The sequence below is a fragment of the Oreochromis niloticus genome, linkage group LG3 (assembly GCF_001858045.2).
Source record: "Oreochromis niloticus isolate F11D_XX linkage group LG3, O_niloticus_UMD_NMBU, whole genome shotgun sequence".
Lineage (NCBI taxonomy): Eukaryota > Metazoa > Chordata > Actinopteri > Cichliformes > Cichlidae > Oreochromis > Oreochromis niloticus.
In genome coordinates, this window is record NC_031967.2 from 28396507 (window position 1) to 28414794 (window position 18288).

The 18288-nt window shown below is 37.8% G+C and overlaps 3 long non-coding RNA genes across 3 annotated transcripts; all 3 read left to right on the plus strand.

Moving 5' to 3' along the window:
• The first annotated feature begins 862 nt into the window (after window positions 1–862).
• LOC102079286 (uncharacterized) lies at window positions 863–5289 on the plus strand. Its single transcript, XR_267087.3, has 3 exons — window positions 863–1035; window positions 3197–3391; window positions 3917–5289. It is a non-coding gene; the product is annotated as an uncharacterized LOC102079286 (long non-coding RNA).
• A 3952-nt stretch (window positions 5290–9241) lies between these two features.
• Window positions 9242–9752, plus strand: LOC112842531 (uncharacterized). The gene is made up of 2 exons (XR_003214346.1): window positions 9242–9376; window positions 9460–9752. It is a non-coding gene; the product is annotated as an uncharacterized LOC112842531 (long non-coding RNA).
• A 3932-nt stretch (window positions 9753–13684) lies between these two features.
• Window positions 13685–15683, plus strand: LOC109198674 (uncharacterized). The gene is made up of 2 exons (XR_002059356.1): window positions 13685–13722; window positions 15397–15683. It is a non-coding gene; the product is annotated as an uncharacterized LOC109198674 (long non-coding RNA).
• Window positions 15684–18288: the final 2605 nt, after the last annotated feature.

Here is an 18288-nt window from a genome sequence, read left to right on the forward strand (position 1 = left end):
CTACAACCACCAAACACAGCAAAAACAAGTGATGATTAAATGTGCAAAATTACGAAAATGCAGACTACACTCTTAAGTACTGTTACAACGAAACAAGAAAATGGCCCCCACTCATGCACCACCCAAGAAACAGCAAAACAGAAGAGTTTTGACAGCAGGAGTAACTGAAGGAGGCTGCCTGCTTGTTGACACATGCGCACAAGCAACTACCTCATGATAAGCAAAGGCTAGCTAGTGCTCTGTGTGCTTCCTATTTTTTTGTGTTATGCTTCACCCACAGTGACCCAGATAGCAAATTTCACACGTACACTACAAGATTGCACTTCTTCATATACACAAATAGCACTGATCATTTTCTGACACCCAATTTGTATCAGGAAACGGCCCCATGTTTCCCTGCACACTAATTTACTGGTAATGAAAAATAAGAAAGATCTGAAATAATTCATCTGGGGTTTTTTTTTTTCTTTTGTTTTTTAGGTTTTCTTGTCGCCTTATCGGGGCTGTTCTGTCTGTTTGCTTTTCCAAGACAGTGATATTACAGTCTACATCGAGTTGTAATATGTTGTTTTTCCGGAAACAACATAGTACCAGAAAACTGTATCAGCATTATGGCTTTTTAGTCATTTGTATAAAATAAAGCTATAATAACTATATGTGTGGATAACATGCATGATAACAACTAATTTCACACTTACAATGTGTTCTCACTAGACTGAACTCTTTTTTTACACAAATAGCATTCACACTATTGGGTGCTGTCAGTTTTGTCAAGACGTAGTCACGTGTTTGCTTACTTCACACTTAGTTACTGATAATGATCATCACCACATGCTATATACAGAGTGGTAAGACTGCAGAACTGTGAGTGGCTGCTTGCCCTTGTGATGACTGGCTGTGTGCTAGCATAGATAAAACAAGAGCGGGTTTAAAAAGCAGAAGCATTTCTGAACTTTTGTCAGAAAGTAAAACTTCATATCTCCTCGTACTACAGCAGTTACGCTGACAATAAATATCGTCTATCTGATTGAACAGGTAAGAAAACCATTTTAATTATTATTTATTATGTATATATTATGCAAATTGTTGCAATTTTACCAGTTAACAGACTTTTGTCATCTTTCTGTTAGTTTATTTGTAAAGCAGATAGAAGTGTTTCATATAAAATGCATGAAAAACACAAATCAAAATCTGATAGGTGGATCTGCATTAATGGTTTGCTAGGTTTGCTATTAAGAACAACAATGCCAGCATAAAGAATAAGACTAGAGATGAGGCCTGGATAAGTGAGAGAAAACGGATTGATGGATGGATAAACTTGCAAAATCATGTAGCTTACTAAATCGGCCTCTGCAGTCAGTATGGGTGAAGTTAGCATATACAGTAGTTCTAAACATAAGCCTCCAGCATACAATAAACCCATTCCCACATCTAATTGTTTTTTCTCCATTATTGGCTTCTCCTCATTGGCTCCCTGTTAAATCCAGAATCAAATTTAAAATCCTTCTTTAGGTTGCTTGAAGACGTTTCACCTCTCATCTGAGAAGCTTCTTCAGTTATAAGAGCCACTGGTGGAGAGTCCCAGATTTTAAGCCCTATGGGAGTGTTCCCAACAGGGACATGGACCCCCTGTTGATCTCCTGCCTAATCACCTGAGCCAAGGTGTGAAAATAGGTGTAACACAAGCAAGCAAACATTTTGATACTGAATGACTGTCGGTTAAAATGTTTACTGAACGTCTCTTCATGTTTGAAAAATTGGTCCAAAGTGAAAGTGAAAATCTGGGTCAGATATAAACCAAGTTTAGGTGGAGTTTATTTTAGTTGTGCTGACGTTTTACAGTCAGTTACAATAACTCGTACTGCGTACTAGTTAGCATGACAGAGTTTCTATACAGCTGGGCGGTTCCTATGATGTTACTGATAGTGAACTTTATTTTATTCATAAGGTCAGTTAGTAGAGTTTCCAACCGTCCCGTAAAAAACGTAATCGTCCCATATTCAGAGAAAATATAACGCGTTATGCATTGAGCTGTAAAGGAACACAGTTTGTCGCGGACTTCTGCTAGAGTGAAAAAAACACAGAGCTGCGGTTATTCTGTGTCTTTACTCTGTCAGCTGGCTCTTATTCTCTGATTCTCTCCCGTCCCTCTCCTGTTGCTACTTCAATCATGAAACTGATCAATGATCAGCTGATCAGCTTTTCTCTCTTGTTTGTTTATCGCTCTCTCTGCGCCAGAAAGAGGAAACCAACGGATGTCGCGCTAAACAACAGCAGCACGTTTAAGCTTGATCAGCTGTTGTTAGAATTTATTTAATATTAATTTCTAGTATCAGCTGATGTTTGCTGGAGCCACAGCTGTAAAGCTGCTGGTCATGATATCGGTTTGGATATGTGGTGAGAGGGAAACATGCAGATGAAACCAGGAGATGTCCTTACTGAATCATCAGAGCTGAACAGGTGATGGAGAAACAGGTTTACCTTTTAGGTCACATGAATGAGTTGAAGGGAAGTTATGAACTGTTTCTGAGAGACAAATAACACCAGGATCCTTTTCTAAGTAGCTGACAGCTGGTAACTATGCAGGGGCGGGTCTAGCAAAGTTTTGCCAGGGGGCCAGGTAGGGCATTAACAGGGAAAGGGGGGGACAAGGAAATACTTTTCTTACTTATTCTCATTTAAAATGTCTCGCTTTTAATAAATAATTATCTGAATCTTGCGAACAAAGTTTTTATCTGACGTAAAATGTATAGAAATCATACATTTACCAACAAGACAGTCTACATCCACTGTCACAACAGCGTTTGTTTTCATTCAAAGGCTTTATGGTTTTTCCTATAATACCTGGTGGGCCGGTCTCTAGTCAAAATGCCCGGGCCGATTTTTTGTCCCAGTCCATCCCTGCCAACTACACATCCAAGCCCTTGCCTCACAGTATTGATAATGCTGTGCTCTGTGACTAGGCCTCCATATGCATTGGTTCAGCAGTGTGCATCGTGATAACATGATCATTGTTGACCCGGGAAATTTTGCTTTGACTTAATGTGACACATTACAATGTGATCTTAAAATGCTACAAAGATTTTACCTGATAATTTATTTTAAAAATACCACTCTTATGTGACTATCTGTGTTTTGGTGTATTTATATTTATTTTAGATCTGTTTATCAGCCAGTCTTGTTTTCTTTCTTTCAGTACAAATAAAATGTGCATAAACATTTTCGCTGCCATCATCTTCACTGCATCCTTTTTCCCCTGGGCCATCAACATGACTGAATACCCAAGATTCCCCTGTTACAACAAAAGCTCAGAATACAAATACAACAAATTTGTCAAAAATCACATCCTCCATGACAGCTTTGACAGAAATTCTCTAGATGCTTGGAAAAGGTAAGTTAAACACAAAAAAGCCTGAAACTGTGTGAAGTTCATGTGATTCTTCTATTTCTCTACACTTTATGTTTGTACCAGCTGTGGATTTGACTTTTTCTATAAGTTAATATGATCCAACAGATGGACGACTGTTCGGTTAACTAGTAGTAAAGTACTGTTTAACAGTACTTACTGTAATTGCTGAACATTTGGAAACAAATATCTTTCAGATGAAGTAAAAATTAAGTAGACGCTGCTTAGCAAGCTGACTTACTCTCTACTTTGTAATAATAATAATAATAATAGTAACAACAACAACAACAATAATAATAATAATAATAATAATACTAACAACAACAACAACAACAATAATAATAATAATAATAATAATACTAACAACAACAACAACAACAATAATAATAATAATAATAATAATTATTATTATTATTATTGTTGTTGTTGTTGTTGTTGTTAGTATTATTATTATTATTATTATTATTATTATTATTATATTGTGTAATAGAATCTTGATTTATTCCACAGGTATTTGAAAAAGGAAGGCCTCTGGTGCCGAACTCCAGTGCAGTCCTTCATCAGTGACAGTGAGTGGAATGTCGACAGGATCTGCAGCAGTGATGGTCATCGCTTGGCTGATTCTGTTACCTACGCAGGCAACTTGTGTATCAGCAACTCAGAAATGCTGATTTATGATGTCACAATTAGGAAAACCAACAAGGGCCGTAAAATTAATGTTACTCGAGCCCAGAGGCCTGTTATTGTTGCATGCGATAACGTTGGAAACAAGTGCCTCCCAGTTCATTTTCAGAAATATGAACACCAAACCCCAAGCAACATACCCTGCAATCCTGCAAGAATTTTCAGTATTGTGGTAGAATAGGTTTTCATTATCAAGCAAATTAATCTGTTACAAAAGTTTCAACTCATCATCTTTGGAGGGTGTTATGCTATAATCGCTATAGAGTGTTCCCTTGTTTGTTATGTTCTAAAAAATAACCCACGATAGGTGAAATTCGCGAAGTAGTCACCTTTATTTTTATTACAATTATTATAGATGTTTTAAGGCCGTAAAACCCCGCACTACACACTTTATACACTTTTCTCAGACAGGCATGAACATTTCTCTCCTGTTTAAACCTACATATATAGTGAGTTCATTAGAACAAATTGAAGACTCTGTAGCACACTTCATAATTTATTCACTGCTGAAATAAAGATTAACACATCTTCCACATTACCTTCAGAGTAAGAAATGCATTGCTTAAATATCTTATGTCTTGCCTTCTATCAGTGTCTGTAAAATAAATATTTTATTATTTATTAAGAGTGATTATTCATTAATAGCTCTCGACATTGTATTACATTGTGTTACCTTGCAAGAACTTGAGAGCAGTAAAACAACAAGAACGTCATTAGTCTGCAGTACATTTTTCCTGTTGTCTTTATGGCTCAATGAAACTTGGACTTTCCTGTCTGACCATCTACCTTATCTGTGGTTTGAGCAAGCTGTTACAGCTGATGCTTGTTTTGGTTATTTCTTAATAATCAGTGTGCTGGCACTGCAATGATGGTTACTGGATCTTCCAAAGATGACAGACTTCCTTCAAAAAGTGTTAAGAATGAACTATGAAAATGTTTCTGTGCTCAGCAAGCAGCTTCACACTGTATTTATTATGTTAAACAGATTTATCATTTCAGTAGTACTATATATTATAGCTCGGTGATAAAGTGTTAACCAAAGAGTAACAAGGAAGAAGCAAGAATGTTTTGTATTGTATTGTAGTTTTGTAATGTATTACAACTCAATTACCAAAGTAATCGCCAGGGGGCGTTATACTGCAGTTTTTTCTTTGCTCTCAATTTTGACACGCCCTATTAAAGATTAATATCAGTTTGTACATGCTCCGGATAGCTTTTTTCAAATTCTTTAACCCTTTAAGACCTACCATAGAACCAAGTCCGCAAGAGCTTATCTTTATATTTTTACATGCTGTAGTGCCATTTTTGGGAGCATTTCAAGTTGCTATACATTAGTACAACCATTATAGCCCAAACTTTAATAATATGTATGCATTAAGTGCATAATAACTATACAAATTGCCAAAAAATGCAATAAACTACAAAAAAATTGAAAATCATTTTTGTTTTAATTTAATTTCAGAGGTTTATTCCTCAAAACTGTGAACAGAAAAAAGTTGGACAAAATAGTTTACAACAATAGGAAATTTATTTTTAGTGTCTTCATAGCTTTATTTTTGAGATACACCAATTTTTGTATACTGCAGGAAAAACGAAGAAAAACTATTATATTTAAAATTTGCAAAAAAACAGCATGTGCATCAAAATAAACTATTTCCAGCAGTGCAATTTGAGTTCTCAGTATCCCAGAAACTATAAATAAAAGCATAAAGTCAAACATGACTTTTAAAAACACCACAGATTTCCACAAAAATGACATCACTTCCGGTTTCGGGCAGGTAATGGCGGACATGCGATAGTTTGCGCTGACATTTTTGCACTGATTATCACCTGCATTCATGTATATATCAATCTGCTTAGCACTTTTTAAATTTTATATTTAGTTTTTTTTTTTTTTTTAATTTAAGTGTTTGTCTTAAAGTATGTTTCACATTAAGTACCGCAGCGATTTCCTAATATTGTAAATCTGCTCAGCCTTTAAAAATAAAAACTTTTCTGATTCTGATTCTAATAAGACACATTACTATGGGTTTTCGGTTAGGCAGCAGTTGTCCTCCTTCTCTCCTGGATCACCATCATTCTTTGGGTGCCTTCCCAAAGAATGATGGCCATTTTTGACTCTTTTTGAGTTTACGTTTGTATTTCACCCTCAGATTGTTTCTTTTTATTTTTTCCCCCTTGCCTTGTTTGGTATCATTCTTTTCAGCTCAACTGAATTTAGTTGTTTTTTTTTCACTGACATACTGCATTAGTATTACTGATCTGAAATCACACAAAGAACTTAAAATCCTAGTAGTATTTTTTACTGTAAAAAAAAAAAACACAGACATGTTGAGTAAATTTTTATAACTTGAAATGCAAATATAAAATGTACATTTTGTAAACATATACACTCTAAAAAATATTCATGGTGTTTGTAGGTAGAACTTAACAAAAAAGCATTTTTCTACTTAAAAAAGTAAGTTGTCTACATGTACACGTTTCAGTGAGTTGACTAATCAATGTTAAAAGTCAGTGCAACACAGAAATTAATAAACACCTGCTTAACTTAAATGTTTGAGTATATTGAACAAAATACTTTTGTCATCAATCAACAACAGAAAATATTAAGTTTGTGTAACATGTAAAAGTGAGTTTGAACATCCTTCGTGTTTGAACTGCCCATAACTGGACCATAACGAAAAAATAATTACAACTGCCATAAAAACAGAAGAAACAGAAAAAACAGAGGTTGGCACCACTATCTGGTAAGTTTCTTGTTTTATAGTCTTTTATAAATATGTACTAGTTACAGGAATTTACTGCGTAAGTTTAGTCTGACAATGGCAGCTACATGATGTGAATTGACACTGTGTTATGCTAGTTGTTACTCTATAAAAGTAAGAGCGTTTGTCTTTTTTCCTGTTATTAATTAAAACTGTCAATTAAATCTGTCACTCTGGTGGTTACTTTGGTTAGCCATAGGTGTGTATGTGACCATGCATACAGCAGAGGGTAACCCCGTAGCATATGTTCGTATCATCACAGGCGTAGCAGTTGTCTGCATTCGTACTGCTTTGTGGGAGTAGAGGTGGGTTTCCCCTAGACTGTGTTCGGTGAGTTAACTAAGCATTGAATTCTAAATAGATTAATTACAAGTTATATTTGTACACTTTAAATTTGATGGCTTTAATCACAGTTTAGCATAGTAAAGTTGCTAAAGTTGAAGTTGTTAGCTAGCTTTCTTTTAGCTAGCAAACGTTCCTCCCAAATACGAGAGTACATTGTCAATTTTTCCACTTATACTTAAAATTTGTCACTTGTCAGGGTGCATTTGGTTAGCTGATAGACCTTGCAGACAGCAGAGCATGATTATAGAACCTCCCACAATTACTCTGACATTTAGTGATGTAGACAGTTCCTTCAAATCTGCATCAGAGACCTTGGTCAATGCTTCAGCAATTTCAGAGACATCAGTCTCAGAGACATCGAGTGTGTCCTGTGGCACCAGTTGCTCATCTGGATCTCAGGATACAGTCATTCTTTCCTCACCTGAACATTTGAGTCGGCGTTTACAGCGCTGGCCTACCAATTTTTCTGTTCCTCGCTTTGGTTATGACACAGAGCTTTTACTTGCTTCAGGAAATGAAATTTTCAAAAAGGATGGAACTAAACTTAACTTTACTCCACTTCTTCCAGACATCCCTGAGAAACTGGCTGAAACGATCTTTCAGTATGTTGCCTACCCAACATCTGCACAATTAGCAGATGTAGCTAAAGCACTTGTTCAACAACATCCGTGCCTTAAAGAACTGGGATCCTATAATGGATGCTATGGATGGCAACAAAGACTGAAATATAAAATGGGCAATTACAGAAGTAAACTCAGAGGGCTTGGGTGCCCTGAGCTGGATGTGAACTCTCTCAAAAGAAAGCAAGCACATGAGAAGACACCTTCAAAGAATCGCAAAAAGCCAAGAAAGGCTGAGGTGAACTATTTACCACTTCACCCACAAGGAGAAACAGAGGAAAGCTTGGAAAAGGAAAGATTGGAACTTCTTGATGAAGTGAAGAAGAGGATCAACTATCGGATCATCAGTGAAAAAATGGCCAAAACATTCTCGAATCGCAGACAGAAAGTTGTTAATCTGGCAACGCCTGTGAATAACTTCAGAAGTAGATGGCCTGCGCTTTTTGATGCAGCACAGGTGATTTTATTAAATAATTTATAGGATAACTTATAATTGTGACATTGTGCATTACATTAACACATTGTGCTTTTAATTGTGTCTTTTTTATTTTTTACAGATAAATGATGAATTCCAAAGGAATTCCAAAGAAACTGAATATAACTGATAATTAACTTTTAAGGTGTGTAAGATTATCTAATTCATTATCTCAGGAGCATTGTTGGCTATCTTTTACTGAAGAGTGAAAAAGTGAACATCAGAGGTGGACAGAGTAAAAATTTCCTAAAGAAAACATCACTCAAAATATATTTGTCTGTTTTCTTTGTTGTAAGAGTCAAGGATATAGTGATGTATTTGTAACTTGGTAACTCAGATTGAAGAGAAAAAGTAAAACTCAGATGCATAAGTATTTTGCATCTCATAAGTGAGATGAAAAGACATTAATGTAATTTTTGGTCACATAATTGCAAACTGAGGTGAGTACATTTAAATAGGTGCTCTCCGTGTCACACGTAACTTGACAATACATTAAGGTAAGTATGGGTCATATTACAAATAATGTGAGGAGAAAAACCTGAGGCAATAATTTGGAGTGTTACAAATATCTTCATCAACTGCACAATAAACGTTTATGAGGAAGACAAGTTACACAAATACATTAAAGAGGGTAGATAGGAGCTTTTAATGTTTTAATCACATCATTACGAGACTTGTCCACAGGTGGCTTTTTCCAGTTCTGCATCACATATCTCACATATAAATATTATAGTTGAATCCTTAGAACTCAACAAAAACTATTTGAAATAGTCTCCAAATCTAGGTTACATTTGCTTTCACTCACCTTATCCTACTGCTAGCAAAGGGTGCATTGAAAGCAGGGCAGTATGTAACAGATTAAATTCAAGTTATAAAAATCAAATCGTTTATTTGTTAAAAACAAAAAATAAATCAATAATTAGCAAAACGCTAGTACTATAAATGTAATATGTTTGACTTTTCGCCTAGTAAACTTTTTTTTATTCTCCAGAGTTCGGTGGAAACAAGAAGAGAGGTCACAATCCGTTGCCTGATGGTGTATCTGAAAGAGAAAGAGGAGGATCTCTTCAGAGAACAGCTGGTAGGTAAATCTCACATTGTTTTGTGTTATATTCTTAAATGGCACATAAAAAAAATGACGTTTCTTTTTAACCTACTTGCCAGGATGGTGAAGAACAGTTCCCAGAAGAAGTGGTAAAGATCATAGTCACCAGACGTGCAGCAGTGTCTCTTCCAGCCGTCACTAAAATTGTGACTGAAGGAACAGCTATCCTGGAAGATCTTGATGTGTCCAGAGCATGTGCCTTAATGATGGGACTTATATACGCTCTCAATCTGAGCTACCCCAAACAAGTAAAGAACACTCTAGAGGTATTCCATAAGGTGTTTCTGGAACTTGATGGGCTTAAAGCCAGCCCACGGGTAATGTCTCTTAAGTACAAACTTCTGTCATAAAAGAAATGTAATTTAGGCTGCAATATTCAGATGTGCTGCTTCTTGTGTTTTTTATGCAGTCTTAGACAAGTGTAGTTTTGAGAGTTCATAATACATATAACCTTACCTTTGGATTGTTGCGTTGTTAAATATTAAAATGTTTTGTAATTTTCTTGATTCTGTGATATTTACCAAGTTGATAGGTTAAAGTTAATGTTTAATAATAAGCAGATTTGCAAAAACAAATTGCCTTACGTTGCAACGTTTGTTTTCTGAGGTATTTTAGAAGGGTGTGATTTAAAATTATTGTTATTTGGAAGACATATATATATATATATATATATATATATATATATTATTGTTTTTGCCCACTCATTTATAATTAAAGGGCTGCTGTAATGTTTGATTTATGTTGTATGACACAGAAGTGTATTACTTAGAAAATGTTATGCAATAAACTGTTTCATCAGTTGGAATTAAATGGCTATGTTTGCATGGATAATTGTGAGTAGGATATATGTAAAAAAGTAAGTTAGATTAACTCAACTAATGTAATTTGTCAACTCAATATTACCAGAAATTCTAAATTAATATTAGGTTGCTTAAACTTAATTATGCTTTTAGAGGTCAAAGTAAATCATTTTGGTTTGTTGAACCAGTTGAGTTAGCCAAACCTAAAAATTACTTGCTGGATTTACTTAATAATATGCAAAATTTGTAACTTAAAAAGCTGAGTGGAAATTGTTACCTCAATTTTTTTAAGTTGAGCCAACAAAACATTTTTTAGAGTGTACAACTATCTAAAAATGCAGCCAATACACCTGCCGTTTTTTTCATTTTGTACAACCATTTAAAAATATTACTAAAACTAAAATGAGAGAACAATCAGGTGTCGCAATAAGATGCGCCACAAATGATGTGTGCCAGTAAAAAATAAGTTTGTCCACCAAAAGACAGAGGAGAACAGCACAGGGATAAACCTGCAGGCCTGACAACAGGTGGTGTATCACTCCGCTGGTTTTCTACTTAGTGCAAGGGCGTAGATTTGGCATGGACGGAAGGGACACGTCCCCACCAATATCCAGCGATTATTGAATTGTCCCCACCAATAATTTGATCTCTTCGAGTAAAGAAAAACAAAACCGATAGAAAGAAAAAAACGATCTATCAACGTCTCAATCACCCAGCGGTGCAGAAAGAGTTAAATTACGTTCTCTACTGAAGTCCTAACTCATGTGACAAATATGGCCAATGTGATTGGCTGTGCCTTTCAGGGAGCTCTGTTTAGTTTTAGCAGCGGCAAACCTGCGCTGCGAGGACCTGCAAGGAGGAGAGGAGGATGGCAGCAAAAAGGAAGAACCTGGATATAAGAAAGTATTTTTCAAAGAAACCTGTAAGTCACTTAAAGTCAAGTTAACTCATAAAATGTGTCCGTCACAATAACGTCACAGGCTATGCTAGGCTTTGGCCCACATCAGTCTAAAATTGTATGCAACCATGAATAACGTGTTTTGGAAACTAACTGCACAACATGCAGCACTATTAGTTATCTCAGTCTCAGAGTAACATTTCTAATTTTGATTGAAACAGTCAGAGAAAACGGAGCCTCGAGCAAGCCAGGATATTAGTTTACAGAGGCTGTTAAAATTATATGTTTAACGTTAAAATGTTGTTGACACAATAATTTCATCCTAATGGCACTGACATATTCATAGGGTTCATTTTTGAGACAAAATATCATGAGGTAGTCATGATTTTGCAAATATTTCACCTTGTAGTGCAGTTTGCACAAATTTGTTTTTTTAAATGCACTCACCCTACAAACATTACTGATGAGTCAAGATCTGCACAAATTGACAGAAAAACTGAAGCAGCTACACATTTTATTCTTATTGTCATGTATGTCCTATTTGTCAGGTGACAGAAGAACCAACACAAAGCTCAGAGAGTAATGGTGATACAAGATCACAGGTGAAATTGGATGATGACTTGGTGGTTCATGACTGTATTTAAAGCACATGTGTGACTGCATGCAGGGCTCGCAAAATCGCTAGCCCGACGTCCCGGGGCTAGCGATTTTTCCAGTCGGGCTACCAAAATCTATCTCAGCCCTGCCCGTCAGGCTATCATAGGAAGGACAAATATATGTCATTGCTTTTGCATTCTTTCGGACATGTAGCTGGGTAATTGTGTCATTGGCATCGATGAGCCACTGTCAATATGTGACATATTGAAATCGCGTTTGAATTTGCGCTTGTTTTTTGCTTTCACTTTGCAATCGCGCAAACTGTGTGTAGAGAGCGGCAGCACTGATTGGTGAGTGACGATCATTTGCGCACCAATTCCTCTGACATTGTCTTATCAATCGTTAGCTTACTATGCGAACATGACAAGTGAAATCTCCCACAGGAAGCTTAAACATGTGAGAGGTTGATCGCGCAGAGAATCGCTCAGCGTTATGTGAGTGCGTGTGTAAAAGCAGCAGGATATATATTTTAGTTCTGCTGAGCCAAATAAGACAGGTCAGGGTGAAGAAAGGACAGCCAAAGAAAAGCCGACCACAAAACGGAAAAGTTATGACAAATCAGACTATGAGGGAAAAAGAAAGCTCAGCTTTTTTGGTTTCATGGACAAAAGAATTTCTGTGGCTGCAATATGACAAGCTAAATAACCAAGGGTGCACATAAGTGGTCCGCAGGTGCGCATTCGCTGTCAAAATAAAAAACGCGCACAAGATAAGAAGTTGCAACATGTGTTTGCGTACATAAGATCTTCTGGAGGAGGACAGACATTTGTTTAGAACTCTTAAAGATGTCGAAGAAGCTCCTTTAAGCAATTACTTTGGTGTTCCTCCACCTCCAAAGAAATGTCAGAAGGAGTCCGAACCACAAAAGAAGCGCGTATTCTCGGAAAAGTGGTTGCAGGAGGTGAGCTGGCTTCAAACAAATGATGAACGCACAGAGATGTGGTGCAGAATGTGCACGTCTTTTATTTTGACAGCGAATGCGCACATGCGGACCACTTATGTGCACCCGTGTAAATAACATAATGTTCCGCCGGGTGTGTTGTTGGTTTCCCTCGATTTCTGAGTTGACAAGCGCCTTTGTTACTGGGACCAGTAATTTTAAGAAAGGCCCCCATTAGAACCCATGAGAAATGCAAGAAATGCATTATTGCTCAGTCTGCAAATAACATACTAAAAATCAACCTGAAAAATCTGTTTAGAACAGCGTACTATGTTGCAAAGAGTGAACTACCACTGGCAAAATTTAGCAGTCTTTGCAAACTTCAAAAAGCAAATGTCCTAGATCTTGGTTCCACTTGCCTCTTACCCGTGACTTCAGTGGAAATTTCAAATTCAGGACCTGACACAGACTGATTCATGGTCTACACAGTTCTTACAAGTTCATAGAAATTTCTGTTCAATTAGAACCAAGTATTTGAGTTGATGATTGTAATTTTTATACAATGTTGTAATTTGTGTTTCAACAATTTTATAATTAATGTTTTGTTTCCGTTACAATATTATACATTAAATTTAATATTGTAACGGAAACAAAACAGGAAACAACATAAAAAAAATTGCTCCCTTTTTTATTCGGGCTACTTAAATTTATTTTGGGCTACCACAAACTGAACAGTGCCTGCCCGAAGGGCTACCAGGGATTTTGAAATTTTGCGAGCCCTGGCATGTATTTGAAATGTCTCACTGTTATTTATCAGGTGACAGAGGCAGCTCTGCCATGTTGTAGCTCAGACAGAGGTGAAGAGGCGAGGTCACAGGTGACTGACTGATGATTTGGTGCTATAGATTAACTAGTATTTATTATCATGACAGTTGTTAGGCTGCTGATGTAAATTGATTCATTAGTGTATATTTGACAAAGAATCTGAATTGACAAGTCTCACTTTTTATATGGCACGAATCCATGTGTTATTTTATCAGGTGAAATATGTCCTAGTGCAGTCAGAGGGGAAGAGCCAGGGCCAAAGGTGAGGCACATCAAGCACATAATAATAATTTTAATCTGAGGATAAAACACATGTACAGTGGCTATAAAAAAAAATCTACACACCCATGTTCAAATGCCAGGTTTTTATCATGTAAAAAAATGACAGCAAGTCAAATAGTTCCAAAACTTCTTCCACCTTTATGTGACAATGCACCTGAAAAACAAACAGAAACCTTCAAAGGGGGAAAAAAATAAAATAAAAAACTTGAAATAACCTGGTTCCACAAATATGCACACCCTTAAACTAATACTTTTTTGCGGCACCTTTGCCTTTTATCACACTAATCAGTCTTTTTGGGTAGCAACCTATTAGCGTGGTACATCTTGATGTGCCCACTCTTCTTTGCAAAAAACCTCCAAATCGGACAGATTGTGAGGACATCTCCTGTGCACAGCCCTCTTCAGATCACCCGACAGATGTCGGATGGGATTCATGTCTGGTCTCTTCCAAAACCTCAGTCTTATTCTGGTGAAGCCATTCTGTTGTTGTTCTGGATGACTGCTTTGGGTCATTGTTGTGCTGAAATATCAAGTTCCTCTTTATCATCTGCTTTCTAACAGAAGGCCGAAGGTTTTGTGCCAACACTGATTGGTATTTGGAACTATTCATAATTCCCTCCACCCTAAGGCCCCAGTTCTAGCTGAAAAAACAGCCCCAAAGCAGGATGCTGCCACCACCATGTTTCACTGTTGTCATTGTGCTCTTTAGGTGATGAGTAGTGTTGTTCTACAAAGTTCAACTTTGGTTCCATCAGACCATAACACATTTTCCCACATGCATTTGGGAGACTTAAGATGAAGCTTCTGTCTTGCCACCTTACCCCATAGCCCAAACATATAAAGAAGACGGGAGATTGTTGTTACATGTACTACACAGCCAGTACTTGCCAGAACTTCCTGCAGCTCCTTCAGTGTTGCCTCTTGCCAGCTTCCTGACTCGTTTTCTTCTCGTCTTATCCTAAATTTTGGATGGATGCCCTGTTCTTGGTAATGTCACTGTTGTGCCATATCTTTTCCACTGGATGTTCCTCACTGCGTTCCATGGTATATGTAACTCCTTGGAAATTCTTTTATAGCCTTCACCAGACAAATATCTTTAAATAATGAGACCACCTCTGATGCTTTGGAAGCTCTCTGCGGACCATGGCTGTGCTGGAAGATGTGGCTCCATAAATGTCAGGAAAAACCAACTAGAACAGCTTAACTTTATGTGGTGCTGATCAGAAGCACTTTAATTGGTGACAGGTGTGTGCTGACTCCATCTAACAAGAGTTTGAATGTAATTGGGTAAATCTGAACACAGCCACAACTCCAGTTATAAAAGGGTGTGATCACTTATGCAACCATTTTATTTCAGTTGTGTGTTTTTTACTTCACCTCCCCGAAGGATTTTTTTTTTAAATTTGTTTTTCAAGTATGTTGTACACATAATAGGCCACATTAAAGGTGGAGAAAGTTGTGAAATTATTTGACTTGCTGTCATTTTTTTAAATGACAAAAAACTGGCATTTGAACGTGTGTGTTGACTTTTTATATCCACTGTAATCTATCTACAATAAGTAGTTTTCTGTTCTCATGAAGTTACATAAGCTATGTATTGTCATATGACCAGTGTTACAGTATAGCTAATTGTATGATGTGGTCTATTTCTAAGGAAACCAGTACACCTGTAGCAAGCAACTGGGAGAGCGTCAGGGAGAGTGGCAGTGAAGTGAAGATATTTATTCAGGTGCTCAGGCAGAAGTGAAGAAACAACAGCCACTGGCATTGCACGTGCATTGTGGGCCTCACTGCCTGAACTTAATTACACAGGCTGCATGTCAGGCTAGTTCTGTAATATGTGATGCTTTAGAGTGGGTACATGATCTGGGGTCATTATGCAAACAGTCTGGAAGATTCAAAGCTATGTTTTCAGCAGTTGCAGCAGATTCAGAGGGACCATCAGTATCACTCAGACCACTCTGCCCAACCAGGTGGACTGTAAGGGGAACTGCTATCAAAGCAGTGCTGTCTCAGTATGACAGTATTTTGACTAGTTTACAGGAGATGGCAGCAGCTGGATCTAGCACAAGTGCTAGGGCAAATGGATTGCATGAGAGGTTTGAAAAGGGCAAAACAGTGGACTTCTTATGGCATTGGAAGTTATTGAGGAGCTAGAATGTCTGAACAAGTCCCTGCAAAAACGGACTGCAACCATTGCAGGAATGAGATGCTCAATAGAGTGTGTCAGATCCACTCTACAGTTGAAAAGAAATGAAGAAAGATTCCATCAGATGTTTGACAAAGCAGTGAAAATGGTGGACTCCCTTGGTATTGAGCCCATTCAGATTCCTCACCAGAGACGGCCACCAAACGATATGCTGGCGGGGCTAGCCAGCACACTCCCAAGTCACTTGAAGAGCATTACAGAGCAGAGTTTTACAAAGTGCTGGATAGTGTTGATGTTCAGTTTCAGGAGAGGTTCAACCAGCCAAATCTAGGTGTCTTGCAGAAACTGGAAGAAATTCTGCTCACTGGAGAGGTGGATGGCATTATTGATCGTTAGCCAGAAATTAACAGACAGAGTCTAAAGGTTCAGCTAGCCATGTTCAGATCCAAATATACCTTTACATCTAGTACAGAAGTGTCTACTATCTTTAGGGGAATGCCGGTGGAGGTGAGGGGTCTGTTTGATCAAGTTGAAACCCTTGTCAGGCTACTTTTAGTCATCCCAGTATCCTCAGCTGAGGCTGAAAGAAGCTTTAGTGCCCTCAGAAGACTAAAAACATGGCTAAGGTCAACAATGACTCAAATGAGATTAAACAATGCTGCTGTATGCCATGTCCACCAGGAGAGACTGGACAGTATAGATGTACAACAAATATGCCAGCAGTTTATCTCAGTTAACGAGAGCAGAAGGCACGTGTTTGGCTCCTTCACATAGTGGAGATTGAGTTGTTGTGTGGGGCACCAGTAGTCCATGTCTGGGTTCGGTGGTTGAATTATCCGTCCCCACCAATGCCACAACCAAATCTACGCCCTTGACTTAATGACAGTGTTTATGTTACAAATGTACACACAAAACAAAACAATGACTACACAACAGAACAACTACACAAGACAACACAACACACTAAGTATACACTCCACACAAAACGTCACAAATCTCCCACATCTAAAAACTCGCTCGCTCGCTCTCTCTCTCTCTCTCTCCCACTCGCTCGCTCTGTCTCGCTGCCGTTACCGTCACTCCCAAAACTCTCCCCTCTTCCTAAACAACCAAATCCCACGTGTTGACTTTTTTTTAAATTGGTCGACATGGTACATTTTTCCACCGATAGGGAAGACGTGGCTTTTTTTCTTTCTTTACTGTTTTTGCGCTGTCCTTAGAAAACACTTGAAACACACACACACAAAAACGTGACGACAGTATTTAGAAAAAAGCGTGGCTTATATATATTATCATAACTCTGGATTTACTGGCCTGTAATTAAAATGTAAAAACTTTGAAGTCCGAACTTTCAGTGTGGGCTGAAACAGAGACTCAGCGCTGCAGCTTGTTGCTTTGTCAGCTTACATCAGTCATGTGATTTGGAGGTGCAGCGTGTCCGTGGACCACGGAGGAGGTGGAGGGGGGGAACACTATGCAATATATTCAGTTTTAGCATTTATATTCACTGTTGACTGTAACTATGCTCAAACTGTTAATGCTATCTTATTTTAATAAACAACACTGTCATATGCAAAACTGGGGTGGCACTTGGGGTGCAAGGGATCATTTTAGGGTGGCACTTGCCACCCCATGCCACCCTTCTAGATCCGCCCCTGGTTCTGAGGGCCTCTGGATGTCTGGAGTCTTGATCTCCACCATACCTGCTTCATGCCCTGGAGGACGGGGCTGTGGTCCCCCCACACCCTCTAGCAGATCATTACATGAAGGAACCTGTTAAATACAAGCGCGCTCACGCTCATAGGTGTACACACGGGTGCACACACACACAAACTACACCCTTTTTGGCTCCTACCTCAAAGCACACTGTGTGCTGTCGATCTTACGTGCTGCACAATAATGTTTAATATTTAGTATTTACTGTTATATTCCCAGATAGATCATCATGATGTTGTTTGTTATGTTACTCTTTTTTTTTTCTTCTGCTCATTTTCTCTTTTTTCTTTCTCAACAGGTGATCCAGGTGATTGATATATGTATTTTTTGTCTGTTTAATTTGTTAGTTTTTGGTTTTTGCCCTTTATCCCCGTCCCTCTTCCCCACTGTTTTTCTTTCCCTCTTTCTTTCTCCCCTTTCTTTTCCCCTGTCAAGTCTGTCCCGTATTTAACAAGTGAAAATAAAATAAAATAAAATAAACAATAAAAGGTGAATCAAATAGACCATTACGGCAAGGCTGGGATGGGCCATTTGGTAAATTAAATCCGTTAGGCATCTTTCTTCGCCTTTGGACAATAATTCTGATGGCAAAAGAGCCGAACGGGACAGGCAAAAAAATAAAATAAAATAAATAAGCCAGCTGTGATTCCTGTGACTGTTCTTTGTCAGTTGTTTTTATAG